Source organism: Cibotium barometz, chromosome 41 (assembly GCF_041138505.1).
Source record: "Cibotium barometz isolate CiBa-2024 chromosome 41, ASM4113850v1, whole genome shotgun sequence".
Lineage (NCBI taxonomy): Eukaryota > Viridiplantae > Streptophyta > Polypodiopsida > Cyatheales > Cibotiaceae > Cibotium > Cibotium barometz.
Window position 1 is genome coordinate 19929080 of NC_141086.1, and position 16173 is coordinate 19945252.

Below are 16173 nucleotides of genomic sequence, written 5' to 3' on the forward strand. Positions count from 1 at the left end.
GACCAAGTCCAGCCACGCTAGTTGATAGACCCATGTCCGCAGATTGTGCTTCTTCATCATTGCTAGTTTGGAGACCAAAAAATCCCCAGGCTATGTCAATGATACCACTGGATCTCATAGGGGAGGGTGGTTTCTCCTCTTCCCCAAACCCAGAGTATCACAGCCCTTCTTCCATGGATTCTTCACTACTAGTTTTGATGGTGGTCAAATTCCTTATGACACTCAATTGAATGCTTACTAAGTGGCCTGAACCCACACTCTTTTGATAGGAAGGTCCTGGGTGATTCGATGCACTATCGTCTCAGGAGTGAGGTCGTCTCTGATGAGTTTTCCAGACCTCAAGTGCATGTGAATATGATTTGATAAGCTATTTTGCTGTCCCAATTAAATTTTGGTCAGATTCTGTCGACTTGTTTCTGAGGCCGTGAGATTGCAGAGAATAGTTCACGGCATGAAGTGTCATAAAACAGTTCACGTCGTGAATGATTTTTTGCACTTTCACGTGTTTACCTTGGACTCAGAATTCCACGTTACCTTGTTATGATTTTCAATGTTCTCAAGACTTCATTAGCCTTAATCCGACAATACTAGGTTTGTGAGTTGGATTTGATTCAGGCGTGAAATTGTAGAAAAAGTTCACACCGTGATGAAGAGATAAGGTATCACGTTGTGAAAAGCAATTACTTCACGTCATGAACTAAAAATGGTTCATGCCGCCACCGTAAAGGGTTCTAAAATGGTTCACGTCATGAAATGAAAATGTTTCATGCCGTGAAGTGCTCTAAAATAGTTCATGTCGTGAACTATTTTCTGCACATTTACGATTCTTAATTTTATCAGACCCCGTGGTGTCAGAGGTGTCAGGATAAGGCTACCTATTTTTGGCAAGGTAATCCCGTGAATTTTCGGAGCTAATCGTAGTGTCGATGCCAGGAGCAGCTCACAGTGTGAAGTTGCAGAAAATGGTTCACGTCGTGAACGATTTTCCTGCAATTTTACGTGAGAACTTCCCGCGTGCCTAAGGTGATTTTGGGTGCAAAATACGTATCCAACTCTGCTTCCAAGATGGTTATGCCATGCCTAAGGAATGTAATACAAACTCAAGGCACAATCAATGGCTTCTTATTTTTTTATTTTTGTAAATTTTTAAAAAGAAAGAAAATAGAACACCAACCTGCTCGTTCACGTTGATGATTTCGGTGATGCAAACATCAAAATTAACTTTAAAAACAGTGAAGCTCTCTTCTAAGACCACTCCACCACACAAATACACAACAAACAAAACCAATTTCTAATAATTTTTCACTTCCACTCAAATCTTATCCATTCGTTTCCTACACAATGCAAGCCAATCATGAATCTTATGTAATATAAGTTGAAACTCAAAGAGGGTGGAAGAAACAAAGGTGTTTCCCTGGCAGTGGTGCCAAGAATGTTATGGGCTACCACACCTCCAAGAGGGAACTCAATGCATTCACCTAAGGGAAGAGTAATAGAACACAACTGTCGTAGGGGGACACTTACCAATGCTTCGATCTTGTGTCCCTTGAGGCCTCCAAGCTCACTTGTTAAGATCCAATCCTCCAAGCTCCACCTCCACGCTATCACTGTAGAGTCGCTTGCACCATCACATAAGGCAATCACTCTCTCTCACTCTTCAACACAAGCATGCAACATACAAGTATAAAAGAGGCACAAGTGCTAGAATTCTCTCTCTCAATCTCTCTCAAGACACAAACAAGAGCTCTCAATAGCACAAAGGGGGATTGTGACCATTCATTATATGAGAAAATGCCTTATATACAATTGGGCACCCAAAAAGCTACTTAACTAAGGCCTTGGGTTGCCAATATCTCATAATGTACAACTTTTATAGTGCCTTTGCATGACACTTATTAATGTCCTCAAATGGAGGATCATGCTTGTTAATCCAAAATGGGATTAAAACCACTGTGTTATGGAGTATATAGACAAAAGTATTTCCTTTTAATTCCAAATTGCAAATAAAAAATATATGATGCATTTCACCTCCATTATCACACCTAAGAATTTTAATTTATTTATTAATATGCTTTTCACCCTCTGCCTTGAAAACTTGAAAATATTTAATTCTTCTAACTTTCCTTTCACGAAATAAATTCATGTTTTCTTTGAGTAATCATCAATAAATGTGATGTATAATGTGAACCTCTAATTGATCGCGTTTGAGCACATGATCTTATCTAAATGAACAATGTGCAAAATATTTATTCAATAAACATCCTATTCATATTGCAGCTAGTGTAGGAGGCAAATTACCATGATTGCTTTTTTCAAAAGAAACGAGACTCTTGTAGTTGAGATGACCATATCTCTCATGCCAAAGTATATTTGCATGTCTTACATGCAATTCATCATTTTCATGAGTTACTAATGAGTCTTTCTAAGTGGGGATTACATAAGTAAGCTTGAAAAGTACATTTCTTAAATTGTTATACTCATTAATTAGGAGCGCTCTCTTATTGAAGTTAAAATAGTAGCACTAATTGACACAATATATTTTGAGTATTGCCTAGCACATAAAGTACCTTCTTCATGTTTTTTATTTCACCTGACTCCACTTGTAAGAAATTATTCCAAGTGATATAATGTTAAATAGTAGCACCAACTAACATAGATTTTGAGTAATACCTATGACATAAAGTAGCTTCTTCATGTTTTTATTTTGACCCGACTCCATTTGTAACAAATTATTCCACATGATCATCTCGCACTTAGATTTGTGTGAGTTCCATTTTTTAAAACCAATTTTTTTATAATAAGTTGTAGCTCCTATATCCACCAAGCATTATCATCTATATTTATGAATGTTGTTGAAGGCATAGTGACTTCTTCAAGACTTTCATTCGTATGTTATGTTGGCATAAACATTCTTTGAGTCTCTTTAATTAGTGATTTTCTTGTATGGGTCTATACTTATTATCCACCACTTATTCTCTTTGCTTCTTCTTACATTTAGATTCCCAATGTTTAATTATTCCATAATAGTTATAATTTCCAGGCTTCACATTTTTCAAGCCTAACATTTTTGTTCAAGAACTATAGTGAAATTACAATTTCAGAGATATTCATCATTAAAGTTGGTCAAATTATTCAAAATTTCTTAAACATGGTCAAACACATAGTTTGGAGGTCAATCTACATCCAATTTTGATAAGGTCAAATAGTGCATCAATACTTGGAAATCCAGCTTTGAAGATCGTTGATAGATTTTTTTCATTGTTTGTTGATGTAACAACTTAAGAGTGAGAATTGAGCTATATTTGTATTCCTATAGATTCTCAAGAAAATTCCATTTGTCTTCTTACTACATTCGGGTTCCCAAAATGGTTACAATCTCTACGCTTCCTTTGTACATTGTTTCCTCTTTCAAAAATTTATCTACCTCTTTGATTCCATGTCCCCATCTAATGAGTAAATTATTTGAGTGGGGACAAAGGTATCAACACACACACACAAATGCAGCAAGTAAGCAAAGATATAAAGAAGGACAACTCTCAAAGTAGATTGATGAGAGTGAGTAAAGTACAAGTAAAGTGGTCACATGATAAGGTCACTTACACACTCACTCATAAGAATGTGTACACACTCAGGGGGAAAAAACTTCCTAAGGAGGGAAAAAGCTTCCCAGCCCATTATTAGCCTTACATCCACACATCGCTACCATATAAATAGCTACAAATCCCCATTATAGTGGGATGATGTAAACATGTATAGGGTTAATCAATCCCCAAATGGCAATAAGCCCAAAGCTTTGCGAATAGCTTCTAACTTCTCATGTGAGAGAGCGCTCCTTCATGAACATATCTACCACATTGTTATGTGTAGAAACATAAGCGAGAATAATCTCTCTCCTACAAAGAGCCTCTCCCTAACATAATAAAAATGCACCTCAATGTGCTTTGTGAGCATAAAACACTCGGTTCCTCATAATAGTAAGCTTTGCACTCTGGCTGTTAATGAAGATGGAGGTGGGGGAGTAATGTCCAACACCGAGATCTGCAAAGGATTCTAAGCCATTCACACTCCACAATCATTGTAAAATCTTCCCTATACTTAGTTTCACAGCTCAAAGTGGCCACCATCGGTTGCTTCTTGCTAAGCTACTATGAATATACATAAATCACCAAAATGAAAGTAAAAGCCACTAGTGGACACTCACTTCTTGTTGAGCTATGAATATACATGAATTACCAAGATGAAAGTAAAAGCCACTGATGGACACTCACTTCTTAATAAGCCACAATATATATGAATTTCCAAGATAAAAGCAAAAAGCCACTAGTGGACACTCACATATCCAACCCAATCGGAGGCAAAAAGCATGTAGTTGAATATTATTCCCCTTATAATAGAATAGTCCATGTAATTGAATATCAACCCCCTTTGCATATAATAACCTAAGGGATTAAGTGCCTCGTAAGTATTAGAATACTCTCTTGGCAGCCCACGAATGCTTACTTCTGTGTATAAACCTGCTCAACTAGGAGATCCCAAACTGAATGTCTCGATGAGGCACCCAACATCATACTGATAAAGGGAAACATCAAAATGGTTCACATGTATCCTAGAGACTAAGCTAAGCATTTATCTATACTGGTGTAGCAACAAGCTTATAGTCTTTAAGACCAAACCATGTAAGCACTCTCTATATGTACTTTAACTACAACATCATAATACCAAACCATGTAAGCACTCTCTATATGTACTTTAACTGCAACATCATAATACCGTCATCACATTGCATAAACTATATGCCCAAATATTAATGCAACAAGCATAAATCTTGTTGAGCGTGCAACAAGAGATGATTGGTGGGACCTGAAGAACTAGCTAAAAGACACATGCCAACAATAAAAGGCTAGCACACCAACAATCACGCATAGACGACAGTGCACATGCACATCCATTATAATCATATGTACTTTATTGTAACAACCTGTTAAGAGAATCAGTCTTGTAATAGTAGGAAATGGCTAGAAGAGATAAGAAGGTCCTTCCAAGATAGCAAAGAAGTAAGTGGTTAGTAGTTAGATATATAGAGAGATAGAAGGGATCAACAGGCAGAGAGTGAATCTAGAGCACATAGCATTGTACAAGTCTAATAGTAATACAGAGCCCTTGAGAATTATTTCATTGTGTACTGTCTAAGTGAGCGAGAGAGTGAGAGAGTAAGTCTTGTGGTTCCATGTGCACTTTCTATTTTAACTGATAGTAGCTAGTGAGTTCTGAACTTGTTGGGCTTAGGCATTGACAAAATTACCTCTAACCTAGGGCGTTGTCTTGCTAGTTGGATTAACCCCCCCAACACTATTGCGATCTTGCTGCTTTCAATCTCACCATTTCTCTCACAAAAGAAACATTCTAGCACAACACTTCAAAGAGGAGAGGAACTTTTGTAGAATCAATAGCAAGACAGCTCATCACCCAGTCTATGTGGAATCAACTACACCAGCAGCATGTCCCGCGCTCGACCTGGCAAGTACTCCACATCTCCCAGCAATCCATCAGCATCAAATGGCTCATCAAGGAGGAAATGGCTCATCAAGAAGGCAACAACAAGTATCGAACATACAAGGGTAAGAAGTCTGAAGACCCCGACACCCACGTCACAAAGTTTGAGGCTATCTGGAAGTTAAATTGCACTAGTGCTAATGTTCTTAACGAAAGGAATAGGGACTAGTTCCAAGCCACATTCGGGGACATAGCCACTAAATGTGTATCCCAGTATGGCCCGAACTACTTCCACACCTTCCATGCACTAAAAGAAGCTTTCCTCAAATGATTCAGAGCTATCAAAACTAAGTCTAAACTGTAGGACAAGCTGCAAAGCTTGAAACAAAAGCTGCTGCCAGTAGAAGATTATGCAGCCGATTTCGCACTCTATGTTCAAGACTCTCTCTAGCTGACAGATCATCTGAAGAAGTTCTTATGAACTGGTTCCTGCAAACAAAAAACTCAAACCAACAGTGGTAGCAGTAACCAACATCAGCGTCATCGAAGGGTTTGATGGGATCGTGGAAGCTGGTAAGCAAGTAGAAAGAAAGATGGGTTTGGAAAAAAAAGTCAAATAAAAAGGAGACTAAGAAGTACAACTCTTCAAACTGTGACATCGGCAACGAGTCGGAATCAGAAGACTGAGAATCTAAGTCAAAAGCTGAGGAGGAGGAATCCAAACATAGCAAGAAGAGCAAACACAAGGGCAAGAAGGATGAGGTGGATGTCCTAGCCAAGAAGGTGGTGGAGAAGCTTGCTGTGTGCAACTTGGTAAGTCCTCAACCTCCTCTAAGTACAAAGAACAGGTGTATTCTACCCGACATGAAAAAATGAAGGTCACCTAAAAGAGGAGTGCAAAATGCAGATGACCTACGTAATCAGCCAAACATTCACACATCTGACAGCCAACTACTGATACATTGTCAGAAAGAAGGCATGCATAACTATCAATGCAATGACCCAACAACAAGGCATGCATAGCTATCAATGCAGTGACCCAACAACAGCACCAATGGCTACTGCACCAGCACCTTACAGACCATACTATGGCCAAGGGCAAGGCAGAGGAAGAGGGGGTGCTAGGCGGTTAGAATGTTATTACTACCGGAAGCCTGGACATTGGCGGAATGAATGTCAACTGTTCGAGAAGCATCAACAAGAGCTGCAAGAAAAAGTGGGTGGGAGGGATGCACCAGCAATGTCTATAAACATCATCGACATCAAAGAGCTGGAATGTGGGCAACCAATTGTAGCAGCCATCACCAGATCCAAAAGGGGGAAAGAGAGGTTATGTCAAAAGAACCAGCCAAACAGAAGAAAAACAATGTGGACTGGGGAAAACAAAATCAAGTCAGAGACTTTGCAAAAACAAAGAAGGCACAAGAAGCACATAATGAGAATTGGAAGCAAACCTTTCAATTCCCAAGAGGAGCAAAGGAAAGCTCGGAGGAGGCAAAAGAACAAAAACTGTGAGAAGATAAGCCTTGCAAAGGATTCAACAAAAGAAGCAAAGCCTTGCAAGGACGAAAATCCCTACATGATGGCTAGAATGGCATAACAAGGGAAGCTGGGAGAAGGTAAACCTCACAAAGGAACATCAACAAGATGGAGAACCAGAGGAAGAAGAAGAGTGCATGATGCAACAAACGATCAGCGAGAGAGACAATGTGCTCATGAAACCAGCACAGCAGCCTGCACAAAAGAAACAAAACGGAGTGGGAATGGACAAGCCCACAAAAAGAACTCGGACAGCATCAAGAAGCAATCTCAATGCGGAAACCTAAGGTGCTACAAAAAGAAGATAGAGCAAGCAAAGTAGTAAGTCACAGGAGAAAGTAGGACAATATGACATATGGGAGGATATGAAGGGGTTAAAACTTGACATATCCCCGAATCAACTCCTATCCTTAGTGCCTAATTATAGGAAGAAATTGCTAAGCAATCTGCTTGGGTCCAAGGAAGAACATAGTAGCTTGTGTGATTCCTCTAGTAGGCGAGTCAAAAACAGACTGCAAGTCAGTTGGACCAACAAAAGCCACAATGATAGACAATGATATACCCCAAATAACAGTAATATTAAAGGGGAAGCAGATACATGGAGCGATACTGGATGGAGGCTTGGGAGTAAACATAGTGTCAAAAGCCACGACAAAGGAACTCGGCCTCACAAACTATGACCATGCTCCTTTTGCTGTGAAGATGGCAGACTGCTTGCAGAGTCCAGCCCTAGGATTAACCCGAGGGGAACACATTCAGATCATCACGTGATATGATTTCCCTATCATTTTTCTTGTTCTCCTAATGGAAAATGATGGATCACTCTAAAAATCCAAAGAGGGTACTCAATCCAGGTGTCAAACCGCTGTACGCATAAGGGTTGAACATGCTGGAAGGTATTGAAGAAGATGAGGAGGAAAGGATCCTCAGGGAAAACCCATATCTTATATCCCTATTCTAGCTGGACATAGAAAAAATTGTGTCTAAATGCTGAGCTAAAGTACTGAACGTTTAGCCCCAGTGGAAGAAGCTGCAACAGCACAACTGACACACAGAAGCAATGCCAGAAGAGAAAACAAAAGAAGCTGAAGCCTCAGGAAGCACAAAAGAAGACCCATCAAGCCACCAAAGAGCAAAAGGAATGGATGGAAGCAATGTGCTGCAAGGATAGGGAGGAGCAATAGCAATCCATCCGTGTACAAGAAGAAGAGCTCATGGAGCTCAATATGGGAAACCACACATAGTAAAAATAAGTGCAAAACTGGAAGAAGCAATACAAAACAAACTCCAAGAATTGTTGATGCAATATAAAGATGTCTTTGCCTAGAGCTACACAGATATGCCCATCGACCCAAGCTTCTACAAACACAAAATAAACCTAAAGGATGATGCAACGCCAATCAAAAAACAACGATATAGGATGAATCCCAACTATGCCAAGCAAGTCAAGGAGAAAAACGACAAATTGCTAGTAGTAGGATTCATCCAACCAATAGAAAAGGCAACCTGGCTAAGCCCCACTCTGATCGTGTCAAAAAAGAATGGAAAACTTAGAGTTGCGTGGATTACAAGAAGCTAAAAGCAGCAACAATACCAAACCCATTTCCTTTGCCATTCACAGACTCTATGCTGGATGCAGTGTGTTAAAACCCTAAGATCTCTCTAGATAATTGTTATGCATAAACATGCATAAATCAGGCATAAACTCATCCACCCGACCACCCTCGAGCCCAAGGGATGCACACATGAATTATAATGAAGTACATCATACCTTTACCTTGATGTCCCATACCATCAAGAGGTATAACTCCAATCCAGTAGCATGTTGCTATAGTGTGAAACGGTAGGTAATCCTCTATACAAGAGAACATCATATCATAACCTAGCCTCAAGATAACATCAGGAGACCATAGCCTAAGCCCCCCTTAAGTGTGCCCCATGTCCCTATTATATAGGAGGGCCCTCAAGTGACTCTTGACTCTCCATCTCCCATGTGTGACCCTTGGATGCATGACCATAATCTTAACCCTTAAGGTTAGTCCTAACCCATGCTCCACTTGAGCTTGTTCCCATGCTCCCATGCTCACAAGCCTAATGTGGATTAGCCTCATAGTATATGCACACATAATGTGCATATAACATACTTCCCCTCTCTCAAAACATTGCACTCTTGCAATGAAAAGAAGGAGAACTGCACTGAATAATCTCAACCGACTCCTAAGTCGAATCCTCTATTTCCCTATCTTTCCACCTAATTTTAACCTCAGGAATTAGTCAACTACAAAGTTTTCTTTCCCTGAATTCAAGTACCTTATCAGGTTCATGTGGAACATAGGATAATTCTTTGACTTCAACGAGTTCTTGAGGAATAATTATGTTATCCTCACCTCCCAGTTTTCCTTTCAATCTATTGATATGAAAGACTAGATGAACTCTAACATGTGGAGGTAGTTTAAGTTCATACGCAATCGTGCCAATCTGATGTATAAATCGAAATGGACCACAATATCTATGAGACAAATTTGAGCATTTTCCTTTTGACAAAATCTAAAAATTTGAGCATTTTCCTTTTGATAAATTTGAGCATTTTCCTTTTGACAAAATCTAAAAATCTTTAAGAACTTTTAAATAAACCAACGCTCTTGGTTCAAAAGACCAAATTGAGTGTCCTCTATCAGCATAGAACCGTGCCCTATCCTGACCACTCCTGATAAAATCCCGAGCTTCGGTCAGCATTTCCTGCATATCACGCAAGAAATCCCTCGATGCATCAAGCTCGATGTCCTTAAGACCGACATCAATAGGTACCCTGGGTTGATACCCATACATAAGCATGAATGGACTAAAACTAATAGCCGTATATTTAAAACTGTTATAGGCAAATTCCATCACTAGAATATATTTTTCCCAATTTGATGCTTTTCCAAAGACTATGCACGAAGCATATCCTCTACAATCTAATTCATACGCTCTGTTTGCCCCCATCAGACTGTGGATGATTAAAGGAACTCATACTCAAAGTAGTTTCCTCGTTGTAAACCATTCGGAATAAATTAGGAAAACATGGCATTATAATAACAGGAACCAGGTATCCATCGGCAGCCCGATGTACCCCACATCTGCTCATGGAATTATCGACGTTCCGAGTTACCCATATCAACATAGAGAGTCATCAACGTCTCGATGAGTCACATATGTCCATCCGTAAACCATCAGGTTGATTGTATAAATCACCTAAAGTACAGAACTAGAGAAAGAAATGTCAACAAAGGAAAAATCCAAATTTCCTTAATCCGAACACAACAAGATAAACTCATTGAACTCTAAAGAAAGAGATTTCAACAAGTGAAAATGCCGACAAGATTACACTCATCAATACATACAGGCTATAGATAAAAGAAATTTATCTAGACAATGCCTACATTATAACTTCACGTGAATTCAAAAAATGAGATTGTCTTTGAATTAGTCAACATGCTAAGTGATGTAAGCAAAGCAACAATCCTGAGCCCAAATTATCCCATAAGATAATATATGTAAGGGATCGCTAGCGTCCCATACCACCATGATACCATCCCATAAGATAATATATGTAAGGGATCGCTAGCGTCCCATACCACCATGATACCACCCATATATACCTTACCAATTTAAAACTCCCTAGTATGCCATCTAGGAAATATGAATAAAATCCTGTATAAAAGGAATAAGATGGCCTTATCCTAGACTTTCACATACTAAAACCTGTCTCTATATTCCCGAGACTACATCAAGGAATAACTCTTTCCGAGTATATCATTAAAAAGAATTTTGAATTATTGGCACCTTTCTAATGATAACTACCCCATAAACACAATAAAGCTAGGGTAGAAAAATAACTCACCTAGGTATCCAAGTTGGAATATGTACAAGAGTACAAGGAACACAGTCCAAAATTATGTGCAAAAAACAAAGACAAATGTTACCTTCAAAGCACATGAAATTATCCAAAAGATCAAAAGATCCTAATAAAACCATGGATAAAAGCATAGAAGCTCCTCGAATCCATGAAAACCATAGTTGATCATAAAAATCAATGCATACCATCTAATGAACATTAATCATGCCAAAAGAAGCATTAAAATTGGTGGTAGCCAACTCATCAATCCGGAGTATATGAATGTGGTGTCGTTCAAGCAAAACTCCAAAGTAAGCAAGTGAAACACATGTGTGTAGCACTCATTAAAAAACCCCTAGATACAAGTGATCTAGGTAGAACCTGATAAGTCCATATAAAACTTAGAAAACATCGAATAAAATCCACCAAAACAAACCGATGAACTAACCCATGATAGAAATTGTCTTAGGCTTAAGAAATTAAGCATAGACCACACTTAAATAAGTGTAAAATAAATTATCATGAAAAAGTGTCAAAGGTAAGACACACTTTGAACTCAAATTATAGCCATCATTGAAAAACTTAAGGAACATGTCCAAAAAGAATGGCTAAACAATGGTAAAAAAATCATGAAAACATCGTTTAGAATTAATCCAAACACAAATAACTACTAATACGAGGTATAATCATATTAATAATATGCGAATAACTCGCATCTATCTAATGTCAGCACAAGAAAACGTACTTCAATATTAAATATAACACTTGAAAATATTAAATTCTCAAGAAAAAGAATTATCATGATTTTTTCCCATGAGGATCTGCTGACAACCAAGCATCAGTTGAGATCAGCAACCCCACCAGTTGCCACAAACAATCAAGTAAACATCCTCCAACGGTGGCTGGTTAATCTTCAGGAGGCACATCGGCGAGAGAAGGCACATGCAACAGAACAGATAAAGGCTAGAGCACAAAACCTGGAATATGCCGCCTACTCGCTCACAAAATTCAAACAGCAGTATGAAGATGAAGATTGGGACCTACCTGTCAACCCCTCTACAGGCTGGACGAATTCCTCTACAAGTACAAACTAGAGGAACGATCTGCATCCCAGGCCCCAAGATCCTTAGCACAACAGATTTGAAATGATGATGTGCAGCTGCTATGGGGCAAGATGAGGAAGAGCCAAACATCTATGAAGAAGAACAAGAGGCCCTACAAAGCAGCAGTTGGACCCCAGCCCACAACTACAAATCTCTACTAAACTATTATTTTATTCTTTAAATTACTAGCATCCATGCTAATGCAGAAAGAATTTTTAATCTGATTCAACCCCAAGATAATATGGGGGATTTAGGATGTTACCCACATGAAGCATAAAAATATTGGCAATAAAATAAAAAGTGAGCCCAATCACCCCCCCAACCACCTCCACCTATTCATCACACCTTCCGATCCACCTCTCAGGTAATTGTTGACTTAGAGCCACCGAGTGTGCCAGGTATTGAGCATTCGACATGAGCTGATTGGTGGGACCTAAAGAACTAGCCGAAATACACAGGCCGACAAGTAAAAGGCTGGCATAGTAACAGTTAGGCACAGACGACAGTGCACCTCTATGCCCATTGTAATCATATGTACTTTGTTGTAACAGTCTGTTAACAGAATGAGTCTTGTAAAAATAGTAGGCAATAGCTGGAAGAGACAAGAAGAAGGTCCTTCCAAGATAGCAAAGAAGTAAGTAGTTAGCAGTTAGAAGATACATATATAGAGAGATAGAAGGGATCAGTAGACAGAGAGTGAATCTGGAGCACATAGCATTGTACAAGTTTGATAGTAATACATAGCACTTGAGCATTATTTCATTGTGTACTCTTTGAGTGAGCGAGAGAGTAAGCATTGTGGTTCCGTGTGTGCTTTCTATTTTAACTGATAGCTAGTGAGCTTTGAACTTGTTGGACTTAAGCATTGACAAAATTACCTCTGACCTAGGGTGCTATCTTGCTAGTCGGATTGACCCTCGGCAAATCTATCATCTCAAGTGACACATGCAATTCATCCTTAAAGGTTGAAATCTTCTCTTCATTAGGGATTATGATGGAGTAGCATGTTATTAACGCATGAAAAAATGACCAAAAAACAATTCTTACTCCTCTTTACATAGAGGGTACTTTTAGTCGGACTACTACAAAAACCATTTGCAACCAAGTATGCATTTGTCTTCTCATACCATGCTTTGGAAAACATATAAAGCTTTTCTCAACATGTATACTTTAGAATCCTATCCCTTTTGAACAAAACCACAAGGCTAAGATACATAAACCTCCTCATGTAAATCACCATTCAAGAAGGCAGTCTTAATATCCAACTGATATACATTCCATCCATGATACACTGTCAATCTAGTAATACATCAGATTGTAGTCATATGAGATATGGGAGAAAAGGTCTCATCCTATTTTTTGCATAATCCTTTGCAACAAGCCTTGTCAATTCTACCATCAACTTTATGCTTAAGCTCATAAAGTACCAACGGCCTTCTTACCACCATAAGGCAAATCTACTAAATACCAAGCATCATTTTTAAAGATCGAATCATCCTGCATGGCATGCATCCAATGATTATTTTCTTGTGCTTCCTCAAAGGAAACAAGTTCTTCTTCATTGCATATATTGTGGCAATGAGAGCATGATCTACCAAAGAATAAGATGCATGATGAGAACCTACACGTGTCATATTAATCAAAAGAGTAGCTAAGTTCCTACAATGTCTAACTAGCCATTTTGGCATATGCTTGGATGCCTCTATGGCTTCCCTTTCCTCATTCACTGCATCATCCATAATCACCTCATTAAAATAAGTTGAGATTGTGAGCTGAAATTTGAGCTAATTTTTAGCTAGTATAGGCTGATTTGTAGCACCTTGTTGATCATTCATTTGCACCACATACGGATGCCGACATTGTACAAAGGTAGGAGTGTATCAAAGATGCCAAAGATATATAAAAATACATTTTGCTATTTTTTTGCATGAATGCATAGGCTGAACTGAGTTCTCAAAGATAACAGCTTTACTCACCAAAATCTTCCTTTTGGTTGGATGGTAGAGTCTATACCCTTTGCTTTCTGAGTTGTTTCCCATTAAAATGCATTTTATTTCTTAATCATTGAGGTTATTGCTTAGGTACAAAAGAGCATAATCATTGAGGTTATTTCATTGTTGCTCTCAGCACAAAAGAGCATAAGCAAGACAACCAAAAACATGCAAATGTGCCCCAAAGGCCTTCCTACCATTCCAAGCTTATAATTGTCTTCAAGGCCTTTTGGGGTATATGTTTAGCACATAAGTGGCACACATAACTACCTCCGCAACCAAAAAAACACGAGGCAAATCTTGGCCTTTAACCATGCAATGTGCCATCTCCCATGAGAGATTTATTCTTCCTCTTAGCCACACCATTTTGCTGAGGTGTATAAGGCATTGTGAATTAATGTTTGTATTACGCCTCTTTCAACCATATATACATGAACCTCCTTGACATATACGCAATTTTCTAGTAGTAATCCATGGCTACAATTCACATGGTATAATTAAGGTTTGTTTAGCACTAATATGTAGTAATTGGTGGTGACTAGTGATTGGAGAGTCGAATTTAGCTAATTGCTGAAGTGGATTGTGTGATCACTTGCATTAAAACACTTTAAATTCTTTGATTTAATTGATCAAAGTAGTGATTAGTGAGCTTATTAAGCTCATAAAACTTGATCAATAAATCTAATTAGAGAAGTGATTAAATATCTTTAAATCAATCATTAAAGCTAAGCCTAATGTACTTGAAAAGGATTCACTAAGAACCTTGATTCGTGTACGATTAGTTTAGGCAAAATCATTTCGTAAGGTTAACAAATCTAAAGGGCTCGAGCGAGAGTGAGAGAGAAAGAGAGAGAAGTACCTTGAGCTTCTGCACCCTTATGTATTCCCAGACTTTCATGAGTATCGTCGAGATAATTCGAGCTGGTAGAGCTGAGTGGCCCGGGTCCGCGTTTCTCCATCATGCGGCAAAGCATGACAGCATCGTTGAATTGCGTAGGGGCATGGTCTATGTTGTTAGTGCATAATCTCCACCTCTTGCTAGACCCGACATGGCTGCTGTCCAATATCACCTACTAGGGCGCCATCTTAGAACCGTCAATATGACTAATTATAAGCAGAGATAGATGTGGAGTAGCCTTGTGGAGTACCCTGAATTAAGTACGATTGCTTTTATACGCTCTAGTGTAGCCGGCCCCCATCTCCAAAATCTTGAGTGCACTGTAATCTATTCTCATCTTGCAACTCACACACAAGATTTAGCATCGATTAGTATGATTTTCCTCGACACTCAGTGGTCTTGTATAAAAAGGAATTCCCCTCTCTTCTTTAGTAAATCCAACCATTCTTTATCCTAGATGAATGATTAATGGATAAAATCAAGTTTTTCATAATGTTTCTCTTAGATAAGTAGAAAATGTTTACTTTATAATGATTAAAATACTCTTGGTAAGCTTCTAATTAATTTTAGAGAGTTAAAAATTGAAAAATGCTCAGCCATACAAAGGAGGTTATGGCGAAATTTTCTAAAAACATCCACAATGTTGAGAAGAGAATCTCGGATCTGTTGCTCTACAGAAGTGTATATTGGAAAAGTTGCAGATGATGATAAGGAAGAGTACATTCTACCTCTTAGGACACCCATTGAGTTACTTAGCCCCTGTGGTAAAGTTTTCTACAATGCCATGCTCTGCAAAAAGTGTATATTGGAGAAGTTGTGGATGATGATAAGGAAGAGTATATTCCACCTCTTAGGACACCCATTGAGCTACTTAGCCCCTATGGTAAAGTTTTCTACAATTTCATGCTTGACACAGGTGCTAGTCATAATTTACTCTATTTTACTACATGGAAGGGTCTTTGTGTTAGCGTTCATGCTCTCGTAGGAAGACACAAAACAGGTACTTGATTGTGTGCAGGCTTGCTGGTTTGCTTGCGTGCTCACCCACCAGAGCTTGCGCCTTCCATCCTCTATCGGTTAAACACATTGTTTTCACAGTAACTGCAGCAGTATTTGAAGCTACGCGGCACAATCCGATCTTTGTTTGCATTGGAGGTTTCGAGAAAACTCTGCAAATGGCTGACAGATCTTGTCAAGTGCGACAGAGGGAACATGAAGGCTTCTGCGCACTGTTGCGTTTCTGCTCAGTATAGCACGTTGAGGCTTAGGGTT